Below are 24208 nucleotides of genomic sequence, written 5' to 3'. Positions count from 1 at the left end.
AATGACCCCACAGGTGAGACTGCCTGGTCGTTTTGATTTGATCGCTTGGCGAAGGGTGGTCAAGGTTTGTGAGGAACGCTGAGCATTCACTGTTGTCCTGTGCTGCAGGAAGTGAATCAGAAGGGGGCCATCTTGGTCAAAGAAGAACGTCAGAATAACCTTTCCTGCACTCGTGTGGATAGTCTTGGCTTTTTTGGGTGGTGGTGACCCTGGATGCTTCCATTGGAGACTTTATCGCTTTGATTGTGGTTCGAAGTGATGACACCATGACTCATCTCCAGCCACCTCTCGCGCCAGGAACGCATTCCCCTCCCGAGCATTGCGCTGCAGGTGAGCAAGACAGTGGGCCATTCGACATGCTTCCTGGTGTGGTTGAAGACTGTGGGGCACCCATTGGGCACACACTTTGCACATGTACAGTCGTTCCTTCATGATGGTGTGATCACTGCCGACGCTCAGTCCGACAACGGCGACATTGGCTTTCAATGTCACTCGACGGTCCTGAGTAATGAGTGCATCCACCAGCTGGACGGCGTCATTAGTAATGCAGTTTGGTGCTCCAGACCGTGCATCATCGGCTAACGACAGCCGTCCTTCCCTGAAGCGCTTGTGCCACGCCTTGACGCTTGCTGTGTGACATTCGTCGATGAATGTCCGTTCCTTCTACTCCTTCCGCTATCAGAAAACGAACAACACCTCTTTGCTCTTCTGTTGGTGCCTCCATGTCACTGTTTGCAATGCGACTGGCAGCGTTGGAACATTGATGCATGCTGCTGCTAGCTCTGTATAGTCACGTGACGTGCACTTGTGCCCTCTGGAGATAGGCTGTGAAGTTCCACGCTCTCGTCGGAACCACACCTCGTTACACACGCCACGATATTACCCTCCTGTCACCGGTTTGTGCATTCCAGACTCAGGATCATTTCTTTTTGAACTCTCCTTATAGTAAATAATTACACTACTGGCCATTAAAATTGCTAAACCACGAAGATGACGTGCAACAGACGCGAAATTTAACCGACAGGAAGAAGATGCTGTGATATGCAAATTATTAGCTTTTCAGAGCATTCACACAAGGTTGGCGCCGGCGGCGACACCTACAACGTGCAGACATGAGGAAAGTTTCCAACCGATTTCTCATACACAAACAGCAGTTGACCGGCGTTGCCTGGTGAAATGTTGTTGTGATGCCTCGTGTAAGGAAGAGCAATGCGTACCATCACGTTTCCGACTTTGATAAGGGTCGGATTGTAGCCTATCGCGATTGCGACCCGTGTTACGACCCGTGGCTCTACCCTTCGTTCTATCCCTGCGAAACCCTACATTTCAGCAGGATAATGCACGACCTCATGTTGCAGGTCCTGTACAGGCCTTTCTGGATACAGAAAATGTTCAACAGCTGTCCTGGCCAGCACATTCTCTAGATCTCCTCCCAATTGAAAACGTCTGGTCAATGGTGGCCGAGCAACTGGCTCGTTACAATACGCCAGTCTCTTGATAAACTGTGGTATCGTGTTGAAGCTGCATGGGCAGCTGTACCTGTAGACGCCATCCAAGCTCTGTTTGACTAAATGCCCAGGCGTATGAAGGCCGTTATTACGGCCAGAGGTGGTTGTTCTGGGTACTGATTTCTCATGATCTATGCACCCAAATTGCGTGAAAATGTAATCACATGTCAGTTCTAGTATAATATATTTGTCCAATGAATAGCCGTTTATCATCTGCATTTCTTCTTGGTGAAGCAATTTTAATGGATAGCAGTGAATTTATAAACTGGGCTACTGAAGAGACGTGAATAACACATGAAACTGTTCCACAGTGTTAACCCAGACTAGCAGAGCAAGTAACATATAGCAGCAACACAACATTTTTACTCTGCAATATTCACTTATCTTCACGGTTATTGAAAAATTAGACGTGTGCCTATTAAAAATCAATGCAAGAAATTTAAATTGAACGCAGCTCCGTATGTGGCGCGACTGCAATTTCTTATCAGTGCAGGTGTGCCACATCTGATAACAATTCTGACACCTCATATCTCTGGAGTGTATCGCAGCCTGTTCAATAGATTAATTCTTTTTCTTTTTCGATTAAGTCGCCATTAAGCAGCTGCCTTGGCTACCCAGTGCGTACACTGGACTTGATTTCGTAATCACTGAAATAAAATCATGTATTTGCCATCTACACAAACTGTGAACACTGTACAATGTGAAGTTTCCGCAGGGAGTGTTGCTTTCCGTTGAACTCCTGTGCTGGTAAACGTCGCACACTGCAAACGCCAAGCTGAGTTAATGCACTCTATTTTTCTGTAATTTAATAAACCACACCTCCTCTGCCAGTGAACGGTGTCAAAGTGTAGGAAGCTCAGAAGTAATTTACTTCACTTTATTACTCGCCAATAATAGTGAACCATTAGAGGAATATTTCTGTGAAAGAGCTCGTGGCTGCATGTCCTGGTCAGAACAATTTCTGCCTCAACGGCCTGACACTAACCAGCGTCATCGAAGGTGATAGCGACGTATTGCGCCTTGAGCCTATGATCTACAGGGAACGTTTCTGCACTCACATAGCCAATAATGACGTGCTTTGATATTGTAGCATGGTTTTAAGGGTAAAGTATTTTTACGAGAAAACTTTACCTGGATATAGGAGGTTGGTGGTTACATTCGCGACGATTTTCTCTAGTGCGGTGGTACGTACGTAGCTGTAAGCGTACTTATCAAGGTCATTTTTCATTTGAGGTTCTGGCGCTGTTCTTGCATAACACTTCGACGTTGCGTATATGGAATGTGGTCGAATTAAGTCAGGTGATGTTGAAGGAATTAGATTAGGAAATGAGACACTTAATGTAGTAAAGAAGTTCTGCTACTTGGGGAACAAAATAATTGATGATGGTCGAAGTAGAGAGGATATAAAATGTAGACTGGCAATGGCAAGGAAAGCGTTTCTGAAGAAGAGAAATTTGTTAACATCGAGTATAGATTGAAGTGTCAGGGAGTCGTTTCTGAAAGTATTTGTATGGAGTGTAGCCATGTATGGAAGTAAAACATGGACGATAAATAGTTTAGACAAGAAGATATTAGATGCTTTCGAAATGTGGTGCTACAGAAGAATGCTAAAGGTTAGATGGGTAGATCACATAACTAATGAGGAGGTATTGAATAGAATTGGGGAGAAGAGGAGTTTGTGCGACAACTTGACTAAAAGAAGGGATCGGTTGGTAGGGCACGTTCTGAGGCATCAAGGGATCACCAAATTAGTCCTGGAGGGCAGCTTGGAGGGTAACAGTCGTAGAGGGAGACCAAGAGGTGAATACACTAAGCAGATTAAGAAGCATGTAGGTTGTAGTAGGTACTAGGAGATGAAGCAGCTTGCACAAGATAGAGCAGCATGGAAAGCTTCATCAAACCAGTCTCAGGACTGAAGACTATAACAACAACATCAGGAGGTATCCTACGATCTCAATGTATACCCAGTCTCAATTGAACTGTCCTTTCCTGCCACGTTATGATTATAAAATGCTCTTCTGCTACCAGTATTTTAACCCGACGCGTTAGGGCCATCGACAACAACGGTGGTTACTACCTGTGCCAAAATGAGTATCGTTAGTGAGGAGTGAATTGAACTTTACTATAGCCATCGTCGCCACAGCAGGTGGGGTGTGTCTCTGTGGCGTGTGACTGGTTGAAGCGGTCACGTGGATCCCAACTCCACAGCAGGGCTTCGACCTGCCGCTTACCAGGCGCCGAGACGAAACAGATACCTCAAGGACGTCCGGTTGCAAACCACAGCCTCCGCAAACCCAGCCGCTCCACACCTATACCAGGGGCCCCCCGCAGGAGAATTTCCGGCCCCGTTTCCACACTTACATCTGTATTTCGCTAATCTACATCAAAGGCAAACCCCGCGAGCCATCATACGATGCCTGTAGAGGGGTGTCTTGTTCCACTGCTACTCAGTCCGTTTCCTGCTCAATGAGAAAATGGAGAGGGAGAGGAAAGACTGCCTATATACTTCTATACAAGCCGTGATTTCTATTTCTTGTCTCCGAGGTCATCAAGCAAGATGAATGATGCTTCCAGTAAATCGTTCTGTATTCAGCCGCACATGCTGGTTCTCTACATTTTATGAGTGGCGTTTTGCAAAATAACATCGTGACCCATCCAGGTATTCCGACTTCGATACACGAAGCATCTCCGTAATAGTTGCGTGTTCAGTGAACCTATCAGTAACTAACAGCATGCCTCTCAATTTCTTCGATGTCTTTCTTTAATCCGACCTAGTGGGATACCAAATACATCTATATCTACATGGATACTCTGCAAATCACATTTAAGTTCCTGGCAGAGGTATATCACGCGAAAAGAATGAACACTTATATCTTTCCGCACGAGCTCTGATTTCCCTTATTTTATCGTGGTGATCGTTCCTCCCTATGTAGGTCGGTGTCAAAAAAGTATTTTCGCATTCAGAGGAGAAAGTTCGTGGTTGGAATTTCGTGAGAAGATTCCGTCGCAACGAAAAACGCCTTTCTTTTAATGATGTTCATCCCAAATCCTGTATCATTTCTGTGTCACTCCCTCCCATATTACGCGATAATACAAAACGTGCTGCCCTTCTTTGAACTTTTTCGATGTACTCCGTCAGTTCTATCTGGTAAGGATCCCACACCGCGCAGCAGTATTCTAAAATAGGACGGACAAGCGTAGTGTAGGCAGTCTCCTTAGTAGGTCTGTTACATTTTCTAAGTATCCTGCCAATAAAACGCAGACGTTTGTTAGCCATCCCCACAACATTTTCTATATGTTCCTTCCAATTTAACTTGTTCGTAATTGTAATACCTAAATATTTAGTTGAATTTACGGCTTTTAGATTAGACCGATTTATCATGTAACGGAAGTTCAACGAGTTCCTTTTAGCACTCGTGTGGATGACCTCACACTTTTCGTTATTCAAGGTCAACTGCCTCTTTCCGCACCATTCAGATATTTTCTCTAAATTGTTTTGCAGTTTGTTTTGCTCTTCTGATGACTTTGTTAGTCGATAAACGACAGCGTCATCTGCAAGCAACCGAAGACGGCTGCTCAGATTGTCTCCCAAATCATTTATATAGATAAGAAACAGCAAAGGGCCTATAACACCACCTTGGAGAAAGCCTGATATTACTTCTGTTTTACTCGATGACTTTCCGTCAGTTACTACGACCTGTGACCTCTCTGACAGGAAATCACAAATCCAGTCACATAACTGAGACGATATTCTATACGCACGCAATTTCACTACGAGCCGCTCGTGTGGTACAGTGCCAAAAGCTTTCCAGAAATCCAGAAATACGGAATCGATCTGAAATCCCTTGTCAATACCACTCAACACTTTATGTGATTAAAGAGCTAGTTGTGTTTCACAGGAACGATATTTTCTAAACCCATATTGACTGTGTGTCAATAGACCGATTTCTTCGAGATAATTCATAATGTTCGAACACAATATATGTTCTAAAATCCTGCTGCATATCGACGCTAACGATATGGCCTGTAATCTAGTGGATTACTCCTACTACCTTTCTTGAACATTGGTATGACCTGTGCAACTTTCCAGTCTTTTGGTACGGATCTTTCGTCGAGCGAACGGTTGTATATGATTGTGAAGTATGGAGCTAATGCATCAGCATACTCCGACAGGAACCTAGTTGGTATACAGTCTGCACCAGAAGACTGCCTTTTTTTTAAAGTGATTTACGTTGCTTCACTACTCCAAGGATATTTACTTCTATGTTACTCATGATGGCAGCTGTTCTTGATTCGAATTCTAGAATATTTACTTCGTCTTCTTTTGTGAAGGCATTTCGGAAGTCTGTGTTTAATAACACTGTTTTGGCAGCACTGTTTTCGATAGTATCTCCACCGCTATCGCGCAGAGAAAGCATTGATTGTTTCTTGCCGCTAACATACTTCACATACGACCAGAATCTGTTTCGATTTTCTGCCAGGTTTCGAGACAAAGTTTCGTTGTGGAAACTGTTATAAACATCTCGCATTGAAGTCCGTGCTAAATTTCGAACTTCTGTAAAAGATCGACAATCATAGGGATTTTGCGTCTGTTAAATTTGGCATGTTTGTTTCGTTGTTTCTGCAACAGTGTTCTAAACCGTTTGTGTACCAAAGAGGATCAGCTCCGTCGTTTGTTCATTTATTTGGTATAAATATCTCAATTGCTGCCGATACTATTTCTTTGAATTTAAGCCACATATAGTCTACACTTTATAAAATAAATAAAATAAAAAAATATTATTTAAATATTAATTTTTCTATCTGTATGATGGTGATTGTGATTGTAATTGTAATAAATATTTGCTTATCTGGAACGTGGACGTTTAATTATTCGGTATCAGACGCTTGACAATGGCTTTCTCGTAAAGGCAATGTTACTCGTAGTTGACCATGAAATAAAACTGAAATAATCGGACTTCGTAAATAAATCGTTTCCAAAGACTGCTGCGGTAGGTGCGGACTCATAATCTAAATCTCAATATTTCAATAATTTGCCAGCCATGCCAATACGTCGTACAGAGGTGATTGTCTACTAAACATAAAAAAGTTACACAGTTAGTTAAATCAGATATATTCAATGAATAAGCCTACAGTTCATAATCCTACTTACTTTTATAAATATAAATTCTTTACAGAATCGAGTGCCTAGTCTGGTTGCAACTCGCAGTATTCTTCTATAACATGAAATATGGCGGTGTGCCAGACAATAGAATAAAATACGTGCTTCTCGCACCACTTCTACCAGAGCTCTCTCCTTTCTTAATCAAACATAAGAGTAACGTAATTGTGCTTTTGTTTTATCAGCGACCCAGCGCTGCAGTTGTGTGCCATAGGCTTTATTTATTTGTCACAGCTTATTTATTTAATTAATATTTCGCGTTTCCGAGGAAACTCACGCTCGGCATGCAAATGTGCCTTTATATTGCCCCCTGAATTGCGAGGCGAAAGGACACACCTGCAGGCGAGCAATTCACCTAAAGGCACAAGAAAATCTAAGTTATCTACAACTATTTACATGACTTACATTATACACTTTATATAAAAAATTTGAATGACGCAGGTGCGCCGTAAAAGTTCTTATGTTGGCAGATAGAGTGCGCGCATGCGCAGAAGCGTCTGTGTGACTCCGGCACTGCCGTTATATCGTACAGTTAGATCACGCGGCACAGTATTGCAGTTCATATTGTTCGTGTGCGCGCGTTTCTCAGTCGTTGCACAAAGAAAATATTCAACCAAGATTACATATGAAGACTACATTCTATGACAGGTAACTTAGTTTTAAATTTACAATATTTGTTATAACACAATACAACTTAGATTGTTGAATGTTCTTAGTTACATAGTATTGTTTTGAAATACTTCAAAGAAAAATGTCCATATGTTTCAGGTGCGTTGACCTATACACATCGTGTCGTTATTACAGTTCATATTCATCTGCTGCACAATAATTTTTTTTACAGGTTAGTATCGTCGTGGTAAATTTTTTTTTTTTGATCACAGTAACATCGTTGTATAACAACGTGATTAATACATAAGCGTGTCCATTTCCCATTTCCATTATAGTCGTTGTGATGCAGTTCGTTGTGACTAAAGGCATTGCTCATTACAGATCAGACGTGACCCGTCGAGTAATTGGTCCACGTGCAGTTCGTTTTTTTTTTTTTTTTTACATTCCGTGGAAGCTTGGTTGCAGAACCTCGGACGGCACATAGCTGGCGTCGATCCTTGGACAGTCCAGGTAAGAGTGTCCATCACATTTCGAGAACATTTCATTCCCTGAAGTTCCAACCAAAATTCTTCCACCCGTCGTGTTGTTTTCTGGACAGGCACTTTGTGTCCATTTAATCCAGTTAACATCTTGAAGTTAGGTACTGTAGTAATGTCACTAGAGGATGCACGAATTATGCCCTTCACATTTTCAGTTTTTTGCTGAATATAGCTCACCTAAATGTTCGTAGTTATTAATCAAAGAAACCAATCATTGCGTTTACATAGATACGCTGCATAGTGAATGGCATTAACCGTTTCTTTCACATAGGTTTCTGCGTAGTTGCAGAGTTAGTAATGTTCGTTAATGTCCGTGAACAGAGGTTCACTATGCAATGTCTTTTTGGCACTCGTTTTGTTCAAATTTTTACATAGTAACAGTTACATGATACATCAGTTAAAAAAATAAGTAATTATACATACACACGTCACATATTTTCTTAGCATAAACATAATACAGTTGCACATAAACATGTTTGCATCATCATTACATAGCTATAGGTTATTACATTGTGTCACGTGATGTCATCTGAAATTAAGATAGGTTAGACACAACATTCATTACATCAGTAGGCAAGACCAGGCGTTTTCACTACTCAATAAATATTCAAAATAGTAAGACAGAAAAAATGTTCGATTCCTCGCGTTTTGTGCGTGTGTGTAGAGTGTTTGTGTGGCCTTGACTACTGATAGATGCTTTTCGTGTTGAGAGATGTGCGTCTAATCTATTTCTCAAAGTAAAAGATCGCTTCACAGATGACGTCTGTCGGTTCGTCAGGTGTCATACCAAGTCAGTGGTACCTACAATAACAAATGTTCCGTGAAAAATTAATATATCATTCACTGCTACGTAATCATAAATTTTATTTTGATATTCCGTCTTCCAGGTGGTGGCGCGCGCTGAAAGAAGAGTTCTTCTGTCTTCAACTGCGACTCTGGAACGCTGAAATGAAAATTTCTACACCACTTATTATCTGTGTTGTAACAACAGAGTTTTTCGAGTTGCTTAGCAATATTTCGATGGGTATGACTTTGACATTTTTCAGCATGAAATGCTCTAAGATCTCGGTGTGCGTATAGCCCAATAATTTTGTTAGTTCTACGATGTTGTAACAGATACGCACCAGGATGCGGTATGTTAACAATTATATAAGGTCCTTCATATAGCAGACGCCACTTAGCGTTGCGTCGTTTGAGTGCTACAGATTTATGATGAGTACGAAGTAGGACAAGCATTCCTACCTCGAATTTTTGTTTTCTTTTTATTATGTTTCTGTGATGTTTGTTTCGTATCTGTGCGTGATGTGTCAGCGTAGTCAATACTTCTTTTATTTTTTGTTCAGGTGTGATTTCCTTGTCTGACAACTTAGGTAATGGTTCTATCCACTGATCGTTCTGTTTGCAATTGAACATGATCTCGTTAGGTGTGTAATTTGTATCATAAATATTTAAGTTATTGTGTACGTCTTCGAAAAGACTTAGGTAGGACACCCAATTAGTATGTTTTGATGAAATATAGGTCCTCATGAATCGATTTAATTCTCGGAAAAGTCTCTCAGTCGCGTTACATTGTGGACTAAACCTCGAAATAAATATACTTTTAATGTTATTGTCCTTCAAGAAATTTCTCCATTTGTACCCAGAGTAGTATGCTGCATTATCTGACAGAATTGCTTTAGGTTTTCCCACGTGCGTCAGGTAATCACTTGAGAATCTTCGTATTATAGCACTTGCAGTGGCGGATTTTAAAGCATAAAGTTTGACATGTTTAGAAAATATATCGTAAAAAGCTAAGATATATTTGACGCCTCCAGAGCTTGCTGGATGCGGTCCACTGATGTCAGTACACAGAATTTCCAGGGGTTTACTAGGTAAAATAGAATGTAAATCTGTTTTTGTGGATAAATTCTGAGGTTTTGATTTTTGACATATGACACATGTTTTCAGTTCCCTGTAAATTTTTCTTCTCATATTGCTAAAATAACACTATGTGCTGAGCTTTGCCAAACACTTTTTCGTCCCATAATGACCCCAAACTAAGTGTGTGTGCCAAATTAGATTACGTTCAGACTCTTTGGGAATGCATACACACCAGTTAGTAGCATTTGGATGTCAGCGGTAAAATAACACATCATTGTGTAACTTGTAATACATAGTCGAAGGATGATTGTGTTTTTCTACCAGTAATGTTATTATCTTATACCAGTGAGGGTCAGATTTTTGTAATTTAGCCACGTTTCTGCACATATCAATATAATATTGGTGATACTGCTTGTCTTGCATTAAGAGAATCCTGTAGTCATTTATATTTTCTAAGTCACTGTTGGTATCATTCATACCTTGTGGAAGTCTAGACAAAGCGTCTGCAATGGTGTTGTCCTTACCTTTTATGTACTTAATTTCAAAAGAGTAGTTCTGAAGTGTAACTGCCCATCGTGATAGTCTAGGATGCACAAGTTTACAAGTTAACAAAAATGTCAGGGCCTGGTGATCGGTGTAAATTACTGTATGTTTTCCAAATAAATAATAATTGAATTTCTTGAATGCCCATACTATGGAAAGTGTTTCTAACTCAGTAGTGGAGTATGTACGCTCACATTCAGTTAGGGTACGACTTGCAAACCCAATAATTCTTATCTGTTCCTTTTCTTTATTCTTTACAACTTGAAATAAGCAACATCCCAAGCCAGTTCGTGAAGCGTCACAAGTCATACAAAAGTCTAAATTGAAATCTGGATGGCTCAATAAGTTTGCACCCACTAAAGCATGTTTAATTGTATTAAAGTCATTCTGGCACTGTTCCGACCAGATCCAAACTTGATTCTTTCTGAGTAGATTTAGCAGATGTTTACTGTTCAAAAGTGGTTGTGGCAAAAAAGTCTGAAAAATGAACATAGCCCAAGGAATGATTTTAACTGCTTTTTAGTACGAGGGCTAGGAAAGTTTCTGATAGCATCTAATTTACTGGGATCCGGACGTATGCCCTGCGAATTAATGATATGTCCTAAATACTTTATCTCACTGCAACCAAACTTTGATTTTCTAAGATTGGCTGTGACTCCAGCTTGTGCAAATTTTTCTAAAATTCTTTGAAGTGTGTCAACGTGTTCCTTCCAAGACTGTGTAGCTATCAGTATATCATCTACATAGTGTGTGACTGTCTCAACTAAATCATCGCCAAGCACGGTATCCAAGGCTGTAATGAATACCCCAGAGCTGACATTCAGTCCGAAAGGTAGAACACAAAACTGATAGGTTCGCCCCCCGAACATAAATGCAGTATATTTCCCTGAATCAGGAGTGATACCCACCTGCCAAAACGAATTAGCGAGATCTATTGTGGAAAAATATTTTGCATCTAGAAATTTCTGTAATTGCTCTTCTAAATTTTCGGGTTTTGTGTGAACCGGTAAAATTATTTCATTAATTGCTCGTGCGTCTAACACTAACCTAATGCTTCCATTTAATTTTTTGACAACAAGTAGAGGACTACAATAAGGTGAGGTGGATGGTTCAATGACCTTCCAGTCTAACATTTGTTTTAATTCTTGCCACACAGCAGGTCGTTGAGATAACGGTACGTTATATGTCTTGTGGTAGAAGATCTTGTGAGGCTTAACTTCAATCTTGTATACATACGTGTTGATAACACCTAATCGTTTGGTAAAAACTTGTAAATATTTGGATAACACTTCCTGTAGTTTTATACATTCATGTACACTGAGAGCTGTAGCTTCACTTATCTTATGATCAAGCAATGTTTTCAAGTCCATTAGCTCTGTGTTAGATGAGTGTGTTTGCATATCTTGAATGTCATTGTCAAGTACTAACTGAACCTTGTACCCTGTACAGTGTTTGTCATGCTTTAGAGTTCTCCTGTCCAAATCAATAATAATTACACAGCCTTTATCATTTAAAATACATTTACCTTTGGAGAAGTCTATAATAGAGTCCTTCTCGCTCATAATATCTATTCCTAATATGCAATTTGTCGCAAGGTTTTGTACAACCAGGAATGGCCATTGTACGGTTCCATTACCTATTTTAATGTTTACAAAAACTTGCTTCGTAACCCTACATGACTTATTACCTAGTGCAGTAGTTATTTTACAGTTTTGGGCAGGAAACTCAGGCACAGGTTCCAATTCACACATCTTTTTATAGAAATTAAAAGACAAAACGCTCACAGCTGCACCTGTATCTAGGATAATAGTAGTTGGAATCCCACCTACTACACCAGTAGTAGATGCTAAAACAATTTCATTTGTGTTTGAACGACATTGTGTACTGTCTTGAAAAAGTTCATCTGATATATTCTCATTGTGGTTGTATCTTGTAATAAAAAAAGGTAATTTTTGTTTAGAATTATTCGGCATATCATTATTCTGTTGTTCAAGTGTGGTGTCAAATAACTGATTAACATTGCAGTCGCCCCGCAAGAATTCTTCAACCACGACCTGGGGCATAGAAGTGACTGTTTCTAGTTTGTTGGATTAGCATTTGTACTAGGTACTGACACAGATTGAGGTTGTGCATCAGGTGTCATTTCTATTATATTCACATTCGGATATTGCCTATTATGATCTCCAAACTTTTGCGGTTGTTGTTGCTGTTGCACATTATAACTTACCTGTCGGTCGTAAGGTATGCTCCAATTTTGTCCTGGTGGCTGCTGTGGTAAAGCAGAGTTGGAATGGAAGTACTGATCGTTACGAGTCCAACCTTGATGCTGTCTTGGCTCGTAGTTATTATTATTTCTATTTCTGTTTGTGTTTTTGTTGTTGCCTTTGTATCCGTTGTTACCGTTGTAGTTATTACCGCGGTGCCTTTTGTATGGATTGCCGCATGAAGTGTTATTACTGTTGTAACTATTGTTTGTATTGGAATACGCGTGTTGATTTTGATTTTCGTATTGAAACGGCATGTGAGTTTGCTGTTTTTGCTGTACCGCGTATCCAACTGTGGGCGCGCCAGAATTGAGTTGGCAAGCCTGCATGTTTTGCATACCACTAGTGTAAACATTGTCGCTGCTGTTTTGCCGCGCGAAGCGCTGATCTTCAAGTAACATGTCAACCGAATCTAAGGCTGTTAAAAAATAATCTGAATCGTCATCCGGGATATGTAGGACTTTTTCTTTAATGTTGAAAGGCAATTTGGCCTTCAACGCACGGAGTATATCACGCGTTGCGACTGGTTCGTCTAAAAAGTGTCCCATGTTCAAGTATTTTTCAAAATATCTGCGTAAGTTGCCATTTTTACTGTTAAAAGTTTCAGGTTCTAAAATTTGTCTTCTGAGTCGCTCCTGGACGGATTGCGACCAGAATTTGTTCAGAAAAGCACGCTCAAACTCACTGTACGTGATACATACGTCAGCTTGACTGTATGCCCAGACAGCTGCATCGCCTTGGATGTAACCGACAATATATGAAATCTTTTTCCGGTCACTCCAAGTGCGTGGAAATGCGTTACTAAAAGATTTAAGCAAAATCACCGGATGAATGGTTCGTTTTTCTGGGATAAAAATCTGAAATTGCCTGTGTTTCATTAAGCTTTCTTCTTCCTTCGCATTGTGATATGGATTTATTCCACTGTAATTACTGGTATGTTCAGCTGGCGAGTAATTACGATAATGTTGCTGTGGTTTACCATGATAATAGCTTGTGTTTGTGTTTGCACATCGTGGTATGTGTTGTGTCGTGGTGTGTTTTGTTCTTGTGTGTTTGTCGTGTGCGGTATGTGTGTGTCATACTCGAATGTATATTGGTTCCTGAACTGTGCATTTTGACTGATATTTTCGTTACATTCAGACTGTGGTCGATCGGTGAATTGTCTCATGGGTGCAGTGACGGATTGTACTGCGTCACTGATCAGCTGTTTGTTATTAGTAATGTATTGCGCTACGGAGTCGTGCACAATTGTTGGTAAATTTTCACGTAAGCATCTATCAAAATGTTTGTCTTTGTTCACTACCCAATCATGAAATTCTTTATTAATATTTTGAAAATGAGCTGTGGCATCAGATTGTAAGATGTCAGTCAGGTGTTGTTCAACATTGTCAGATTTATTCTGCACGTCAGTAATTCGTTTTTCAAGGTTGTCATGTACTGAAGGACATGTTTGAATTTGTTCAGTAAGAACTTCACACGTGACATTAAGGTTTTTTACTTGTGTCTGTAAAAGTGCTACGTCAGTTGTAGTCTTTTCTTGTCTCGTATTAAGCTGGGAAAATTTAGTACTGAGTTCAGTCATCTGTTCGGTCAGTGTGGCCTCTATAAGTTCCACACGTTTACATAAAGTGTCATTACCTGTCTTGAGTGCTATGAGGTCAGATTTAATTGCGTCATTTTGTGTCTGTAAGGTTGCCATGTTTTCGGCGTTTTGTTTCATTAGCATTTGTAACATGTCGGCAATGTTTACTGTTTGCAAGGTCTGTGCCCCCGTCGCGTCATTAGACGTGACGTCATGCATCAACATGGGCTCTGACTGAGACTTTGAAATTTTTGTAGTGGACGGCCTATTGCCAAAATTTCCGTCAACACTTGCGTCAATGTTTGATAAATCGTCACTACCGGTTGCTGTCGTAAAGTCATTTTCTAACATTTGTCTCTCGTCCGAGTCGGATTGCGTCTGAATAGTACGTCTTTGCTGTTCCATTTTTGCGTATTGATTTCTAGTTATTACCATGCCACACGTGATATATGTTTCATGAAAATATTTGACACTGATTTTAAAATAAAATGCAGTTGAGCATGAATCGCTCGTAGCAACAATGGCTGTCTGTTAATTTAAAAATATAAACTGAATTTGAGATTATTGGTAATGGCTGCTGTCCATGTTACTACGTATCGTACAGAAGTCGGCCATATTGTACACTCGTGTATTGGTATTGTTGCATACGTTATTGTTTAAGGAAAAGTACTGAGAATGAAATTTATCACTGAAAACTGTTATGCACGAAAGAAACACTACAGAATCTACTGAAAAGCTAATACACTGAATTATACGTCTGGTCAAGCCTGCTAATGCAAAGATGCTGCGTCTTACCTTATTTTGCTGGAAGTTTCATTGCGTCTTCCCGCAAAATTTTAGAATTGGAAAATATCTTCAGATTTTTTGTTATCTCTCATACATTCACGTCCAGGTCCAGAAAGTTGATTTTTCACATGAAACAAAGAGAACAATGTAACAAATGACAAAATAACAAGTCCGACACGCAGTCGCCAATATAAAATAAATAAAATAAAAAAATATTATTTAAATATTAATTTTTCTATCTGTATGATGGTGTTTGTGATTGTAATTGTAATAAATATTTGCTTATCTGGAACGTGGACGTTTAATTATTCGGTATCAGACGCTTGACAATGGCTTTCTCGTAAAGGCAATGTTACTCGTAGTTGACCGTGAAATAAAACTGAAATAATCGGACTTCGTAAATAAATCGTTTCCAAAGACTGCTGCGGTAGGTGCGGACTCATAATCTAAATCTCAATATTTCAATAATTTGCCAGCCATGCCAATACGTCGTACAGAGGTGATTGTCTACTAAACATAAAAAAGTTACACAGTTAGTTAAATCAGATATATTCAATGAATAAGCCTACAGTTCATAATCCTACTTACTTTTATAAATATAAATTCTTTACAGAATCGAGTGCCTAGTCTGGTTGCAACTCGCAGTATTCTTCTATAACATGAAATATGGCGGTGTGCCAGACAATAGAATAAAATACGTGCTTCTCGCACCACTTCTACCAGAGCTCTCTCCTTTCTTAATCAAACATAAGAGTAACGTAATTGTGCTTTTGTTTTATCAGCGACCCAGCGCTGCAGTTGTGTGCCATAGGCTTTATTTATTTGTCATTGCTTATTTATTTAATTAATATTTCGCGTTTCCGAGGAAACTCACGCTCGGCATGCAAATGTGCCTTTATAACTTATATTATTAATTTGGTATGAGTGGAGATTGTCTCTCAGGAAGGCGTCGAGTGAATTTTTATCTGCTTTTTTGAATAAGTATATTTTTTGAGGATTTGGTGATTACAATATTCAATCTCGCTACTAAGGCAGTACTCAAAATGGATCACGGTAACCAAACTTATAAACCTCCCTAACGGAACAAGTAAATATACGCATCACAGAAATCTTTTACATGTTATTCCAACCAAAAAACATAAATATTTGATGAGTTGGCATGATAGGAGGTACAAAAATGACATTAATAGCAACAAGAATAATGTTATTTAAAGCACAAAGAATGTTGTGTGATTTTGTGTAAGCTCTGTACTATTACTGAAACATATAAGCCATAACTTAGAGCAGTCTTGTTCTTATTAATTACCGTTCGTCTTCTCTAGACGACTTGTCTTTTAGTGTGGATCCTTTTAAAGTGAAAAGTTTATGTGTGAAAAAGGATTTCGTACTATTCTCTCATAACAAGCAGTCACCTGCAGATGACTCTGCAATATTCATTTTTTCCTGGCTTAACACTGCTCTGGCTTTATGGTGGCATATCAAACAGAAGATTGGAAGTATTAGGATATTTTTAACTGAGAAACTTAATGTATCTTTTCATACAGTAAAACGTAGTAGAATTTTAAACTCTAAATGTCAGTGACAGTGCGGGAACCCTTTAAGTAAAATGCGGAAAGCGGTCACGTAACATTATTCGATCAGAGACTTCTATTCTTGCAACCAAGACAACGAGAATTAACACACAACGCGTTTAATGTTATTGTCGAACTATAATTTGCTTACCTGTGGGTCTGTGATAACTACATACTTGTGATATTCCATATGCGGCGTGTAGTAACTTAACAAAAAGGACAATTAAACATAGGCTTCAGCTATCAGCGGATACACATCTATAGAGCGGCTAGTTAAATATTTATCTTTCTCTGTGTCTACCACTTAGTGTATTTATTAAATTTCGTGTGTGTTTCTCGCGTTTGTTTAAGAGTAAATTCATTCTTTCCATAGTGTGTAGTGCATAGTGCAATAGTTGCTCATTAGCACATCAGCGTCCATTGGTGACACATCAGGTGGGCAGCAAGTTGAATATCTTGGATTCTGCATGCTTTTATAGCTTACTTCTTCATTTAGTCTTGCTAGGATGCCTAGGATGTGTGCATGCTGTGGTGCATGCTGTGTGCAGACGCAGCTTTTGGCTACGGTCAGTCACCTTCAGGCTCTACCTCGGGGTGTAGCGGTGGTGGAGAATCTGGAGTGTCGCACAGGACACCTCGGTCGTCACTTGTTTGCCTAAGGGCTCTGCCTCCTAATGCACCGGACGCGGTGAATCCACCCTCACAGTAGGGTGAGTGGCGGATGGTAAGGCGTTCGCGTCGCTCAGGGGGAGGGACAACGTGGAGACCAGTCGTCTGGCCTCTCCCGCTCACCATGTGTGTGGACAGCTCTCCTTCAGCAGGGTCCTAGCAGGCACACGAGGGAGGTGTTTGCTAGTTATTGGGAGCTCCAGTGTTAGGCATATAGCGTTCAGGGCTGGAAGGAAAGCCAATGTGCACTTCGTATGTCTGCCGGGGGACCTCATCCGAGATGTGGAGGCGGCCTTGCCTGTGGCTATCGAGCGTGCAGGGTGCAGTCGTCTGCATGTAGTGGCTCACGTCGGTACGAACGACACCGGTCACATGGGCTCTGAGGCGATCCTGTCTTCGTACAAGTAGTTGGCATAGGCGGCGGCGGCGGTGTTGTTGTTGTTGGTGGTGGTGGTGGTGGAGGTGGTGAAGACTGCTGGCCTCGCGCGCGGGGTGCGAGCGGAGTTCGCAATGTGCAGCATGGTTCACAGAGTTGATCGGGGTCCTTTTGTTTGGAGCCGAGGGAAGGGTCTCAACCAAAGGCTTTGTTGACTCTGTGACAGTCTTGACTGCATGTTTCTAGACCAGCGTTAGCGTGTATGGATCTGTATGATTCCCCTTGATAGGTCAGGGGTGCACTACACAAAGGAAGCAGCTACTCGAGTAGCAGAGTACTTGTGGACTGCACATAAGGGTTTTTTAGGCTAGGCAGTACTTTGTCATGCCCTGATGAACACTCGTCAGTCGATATGTAGCGAGACAAGTCAAATGGCGTTCGGAATAAAGACACTTCGACTGTCACAATTTTATCCGTAAACTTTCGAGTATTCGTAATAAAGTTCCCGAATTTACTGACCTCCAGGAAAGCTCTCGCTCCCAAACTATTCTTGGGAAACCCCAAGTGGAAAGCTCCGATTTATTTAGCGAGTCGTAGAACGTATATCGGAAAGACAGATTAGAGACATTAGAGGGGGAGCGTTCTTTGCCATTAGGAAAAATATTGCATCTATTGAGGTGGAAGTTGAGTGTGACAGTGAAGTCATCTGGCTGCGAATAAAACGTGTCGGTGAAACCAAGTAAATTGTTGGATCTTTTTACAGGCCACTCGATTCTGCTGCGACAGTTCTAGAGTCATTCAAAGAAAGTCTACGGTCAATAGCGCGTAAATACCCAGATCATGTAATAGTAGGTGGACGCGACTTTAACGTGCCGAGTATAGAATGGGATGTCTATGGATTCATTGCGGAGGTACAGAAAGATAGTCATGTGATGTACTTTCCAACACGTTTTCTGGAAATTGTCTTGAGCAGCTAGCTTGGCAGCCCACATCCAGTGGAAGTATCTTAGACGTTGTAGCAACAAACAGGCCGGACCTTATCGACAGTGACAGTTTAGGAACGGGGATTTTCGATCATGATGTCATTATTGTAACTACGATGACGCAATTGTATAAATCAGTGAAGAAGGCTAGGAGAGCGCTTCTGCTAGCTGGAGCAGACAAGCAGTTATTAACATCTCACATACACTATGTGATCAAAAGTATCCGGACACCCCCAAAAACAAGCGTTTTTCATATTAGGTGCATTGTGCTGCCAACTACTGCCAGGTACTCCATAGCAACAGTAGTCATTAAACATCGTGAGAGAGCAGAATGGGGCGCACCGCAAAACTCACAGACTTCGAACGTGGTCACTTTGGTCATACATCTGTACGAGATTTCCACACTCCTAAACATCTTTACGTCCACTGTTTCCGATGTAATAGTAAAGTGGAAACATGAAGGGACACGTACAGCACAAAAGCGTAGAAGCCGACTTCGTCTGTTGACTGACAGATACCTCGTACAGATGAGGAGGCTCATAATGTGTAATAGGCAGACATCTATCCAGCTCATCTCACAGGAATTCCAAACTGCATCAGGATCCACTGCAAGTACTATGACAGTTAGGCAGGAGACGAGGAAACTTGGATTTCATGATCGAGTGGCTGCTCATAAGCCAAACATCACGCAGGTAAATGCCAAACGACGCCTCGCTTGGTATAAGGAGCGTAAACATTGGACGACTGAACAGTGGAAAAACGTTGTGTGGAGGGACGAATCACGGTACACGATGTGCCGATCCGATGGCAGGGTGTGGTTACGGCGAATACCCGGTGACCGTCATCTGCCAGCGTGTATAGTGCCAACAGTAAAATTCGGAGGTTGTGGTGTTATGGTGTGGTCGTGTTTTTCATGGAGGGGGCTGGCCCTCCTTGTTGTTTTGCGTGGCCTTATCACAGCACAGGCCTACATTGATCTTTTAAGCACCTTCTTGCCTCTCACTATTGAAGAGCAATTCCGGGATGGCGGTTGCATCTTGCAACACGATCGAGCTCCTGTTCATAATGCACTGTCTGTGGCGGAGTGGTTACACTACAATAACATCCCTGTAATGGACTGGCCTGCACAGAGTCTTGACCTCAATCCTACAGAACACCTCTCGGATGTTTTGGAATGCCGACTTCGTGCCAGGCCTCACCGACCGACATCGATACCTCTCCTCAGTGCAGCACTCCGTGGAGAATGGGCTGCCATTCCCCAAAAAATTTTCCAGCACCTGAGTGAACGTATGGCTGCGACAGTGGAAGCTGTCACAAGTCTAAGGGTGGGCCAACACCATATTGAATTCCAGCATTACTGATGGAGCACGCCACGAACTTTTAAGTCATTTTCAGCCACGTGTCCGGATATTTTTAATCACAGTGTAGATAGTGAAATGGCATCCATTGCTCCAGTAATATGGATGTAGAGGAATTATGGGCAAAGTTTAAGGAGATCGTAATTCGTAGTCTGAGGAATTACGCACCTAGTAAGTGGATAAAGGATGGAAAAGACCCACCATTGTTTAATTACTCGGTTCAAAAGGGAACGTACAAATGACGACAAGCGAAGGTTAAGAGATTTGTGCATCTGTGAAAAGACCTATGCACGAGACATACAAACAACTGTCATTGTCACACTTTAGCAAAAGATCTATCAGAGAATCAAAAAAAATTCTCGTCGTATTTTAAATCGCTAAGCGGGTCTGCGACTTCCATTCAATTCCTTGTTAACGAGTCTGGTGTGGCAGTTGAAGGCAGCAAAACGAAAACTGAAGTTTTAAATTTCACCTTCAAGAAAACATTCATACAGGAGAATCGTAAAAACATAACGTCATTTCACCACCGGACAGACTCCCATACGGACGACGTAGCTGGCGTAGAGAAACAACTGAAGAATTCGAATGCCTAACTTGCATTTATCGTGAATCTCTCGCCCTGCGCAAAGTCCCATGCGACTAAAGAAAAGCAGTGGTGACGCCAGTATATACGAAAGGTAAAAGAACAGAACCGCAAAATTATAGATCAATCTGTTTGCTGCAGAATGCTTCAACATATTATCAGTTCGTAATTAACTTTCTTGAGACTGAGGATCTTATGTGCACGAATTAGCATGGTTTTACAAAGCATCGCTCGTGCGAAATACAGCTTACCCTTTTCTCACTTGATATACTGAGAAATATGGATGAAAGGCAACAGGCAGATCCAATATTTTTAAATTTCCGGAAATCATTTGACATGGTGCCCATTGCAGGCTGTTAACAAAGGTACGACCATATGGTATAATTTCGTTGTTATTTGAATGTCTCGAAGGCTTCTTACGTAATAGAACCCAGTATGTAGTACTCGTCGGCGAGTGTTCATCAGAGACATGGGTATCGTCAGGAGGGACCCAGTGAAGTGTGATAGGACCAATGTTGTCCACTATATACATAATCATTTGGCGGACACGGTGGGCAGCAATCTGCGGTTGTTTGTTGATAATGCCGTAGTGCACGGTGAGTGTCGAATTTGAGTGACTATAGGAAGATACAAGACGACTTAGACAAAATTTTCAGTTGGTGTGATGAAAGCAGCTAGCCCTAAATGTGGAAACACGTAAGTTACTGTGGATGAGCAGGAAGATGAAACGTGTTATGTTCCGTTACGATATTACTAGTGTCCTTCTTGACACTGTTAAGTCGATAAAATATCTGGGCGTGACGTTGCAAAGCGGTATAAGTGGGAAAAGTTTAGGAAAATGTGGTCCATCTCTAAAGGAGACCGCATATAGGACGCTGGTGCAATTTGTTTTTGAGTACTGCTCGAGTGTTTGGCATCCGTACCTGGTCGGATTGAAGGAAGATATCGAAGCAATTCAGAGGCGGGCTGCTAGATTTGTTACAGTTAAGCTCGAGCAAGTGTTACCGAGATGCTTCGTGCATTCAGATGGCAACACCTGGAGGGAAGGCGATGTTCTTTTAGAGCAACACTATTGAGAAAATTCAGAGAATCGCCTTATGGAGCTGATTTCCGGACGATTCTACTGCCGCGACATACATTGCGCGTACGGACCACGAAGGTAAGATACGAGAAATTAGGGCTCACAAAAGAAGACGAAGTAAATATTCCGGAATTCGAATCGAAAACACCTGCCAATATAAGTAACGCAGAAGTAAACATCCTCGAAGTAGAGAAGCAACTCAAATCACTTATTAAAAGCAAGTCTTCTGGTCCAGACTGTATACCAATTAGGTTCCTTTCCGAGCATGCTGATGGATTAGCTCCATACTTAACCATCATATACAACCGTTCGCTCGACAAAAGATCCGTACCCAAAGACTGGAAAATTGCAGAGGTCACACCAATATTCAAGAAAGGTAGTAGAAGTAATCCACTAAATTACAAGCCCATATCGTTAACGTCGATATGCACCAGGATTTTGAACGTATATTGTGTTCGAACATTATGAATAACCTCGAAGAAAACGATCTGTTAACACACAGTCAACATGGATTTAGGAAACATCCTTCCTCTGAAAGACAACTACCTCTTTATTCACATGAAGTACTGAGTGCTGTTGACAAGGGATTTCAGATCGATTCCGTATTCCTGGATTTCCGGAAGGCTTTTGACACTACCACACAAGCGGCTCGTTGTGAAATTGCGTGCTTATGGAATATCGTCTCAGTTATGTGACTGGGTTTGCGATTTCCTGTCAGAGAGGTCTCAGTTGGTAATATTTGACGGAGAGTCATCGAGTAAAACAGAAGTGATTTCTGGCGTTCCCCAAGGTAGTGTTATAGGCCCTTTGCTGTTCCTTATCTATATAAAAGATTTGGGAGACAATCTGAGCAGCCGTCTTCGATTGTCTGTAGATGACGGTGTCGTTTATCGACTAATAAAGTTATCAGAAGATCAAAACAAACTGCAAAACGATTCAGAAAAATTATCTGAATGGTGCGAAAAGTGGCAGTTGACCCTAAATAACGAAAAGTGTGGTCATCGACATGAGTGCTAAAAGGAACTCGTTAAACTTCGGTTACACGATAAATCAGTCTAATCTAAAAGCCGTAAATTCAACTAAATATTTAGGTATTAGAATTACGAACAAGTTAAATTGGAAGGAACATATAGGAAATGTTGTGGGGATGGCTAACAAACGTCTGCGTTTTATTGGCAGGATACTTAGAAAATGTAACAGACCTACTAAGAAGACTGTCTACACTACGCTTGTCCGTCCTATTTTAGAATACTGCTGCGCGGTGTGGGATCCTTACCAGATAGAACTGACGGAGTACATCGAAAAAGTTCAAAGAAGGGCAGCACGTTTTGTATTATCGCGAAATATGGGAGAGAGTGACACAGAAATGATACAGGATTTGGGATGAACATCATTAAAAGAAAGGCGTTTTTCGTTGCGACAGAATCTTCTCACGAAATTCCAACCACGAACTTTCTCCTCTGAATGCGAAAATATTTTTTTGACACCGACCTACATAGGGTGGAACGATCACCACGATAAAATAAAGGAAATCAGAGCTCGTGCAGAAAGATATAAGTGTTCATTCTTTTCGCGTGATATACCTCTGCCAGGCACTTAAATGTGATTTGCAGAGTATCCATGTAGATATAGATGTATTTGGTATCCCACTAGGTCGGATTAAAAAAGACATCGAAGAAATTGAGAGGCGTGCTGCTAGTTACCGATAGGTCCACTGAACAGGCGACTATTACGGAGATGCTTCGTGTATCCAATTCGGAATACCTGGATGGGTGATGAAGTTATTTTGCAAAACGCCACTCATGAAATGTAGAGCACCAGCATGTGCGGCTGAATACAGAACGATTTACTGGCAGCAACATTCATCTTGCTTGATGACCTCGGAGACAAGAAGTAGAAATCACGGCTTGTATAGAAGTACATAGGCAGTCTTTCCTCTCCCTCTCCATTTCCACATTGAGCAGGAAACGGACTGAGTAGCAGTGGAACAAGGCACCCCTCTACATGCATCGTATGATGGCTCGCGGGGTTTGCCTTTGATGTAGATTGGCGAAATACAGATGTAAGTGTAGAAACGGGGCCGGAAATTCTCCAGCGGGGAGCCCCTGGTATATCTGTGCAGCGTCTGGGTTTGCGGAGGCTGTGGTTTGCAACCGGACGTCCTTTAGGTATCTGTTTCGTCTCGGCGCCTGGTAAGCGGCAGGTCGAAGCCCTGCGGTGGAGTAGGGATCCACGTGACCGCTTCAAGCAGTCACTCGCCACAGAGACACACCCCACCTGCTGTGGCGACGATGGCTATAGTAAAGTTCAATTCACTCCTCACTAACGATACTCATTTTGGCGCGGGTAGTAACCACCGTTGTTGTCGATGGCCTTAACACGTTGGGTTAAAATACTGGTAGCAGAAGAGCATTTTATAATCATAACGTGGCAGGAAAGATCAGTTGGATTGAGATTGGGTATACATTGAGATCATAGGATACCTCCTGATGTTGTTGTTGTAGTCTTCAGTCCTGAGACTGGTTTGATGACGCTCTCCATGCTGCTCTATCTTGTGCAGGCTGCTTCATCTCCCAGTACGTACTGCAGCCTACATGCTTCTTAATCTGCTTAGTGTATTCATCCCTTGGTCTCTCTCTACGATTTTTACCCTCCATGCTGCCCTCCAATACTAAATTGGTGATCCCTCGATGTCTCAGAACATGTCCTACCAACCGATCCCTTCTTTTAGTCAA

This window comes from Schistocerca cancellata, chromosome 3 (genome assembly GCF_023864275.1).
Source record: "Schistocerca cancellata isolate TAMUIC-IGC-003103 chromosome 3, iqSchCanc2.1, whole genome shotgun sequence".
Lineage (NCBI taxonomy): Eukaryota > Metazoa > Arthropoda > Insecta > Orthoptera > Acrididae > Schistocerca > Schistocerca cancellata.
Note: the sequence above shows the minus strand (reverse complement) of the source record.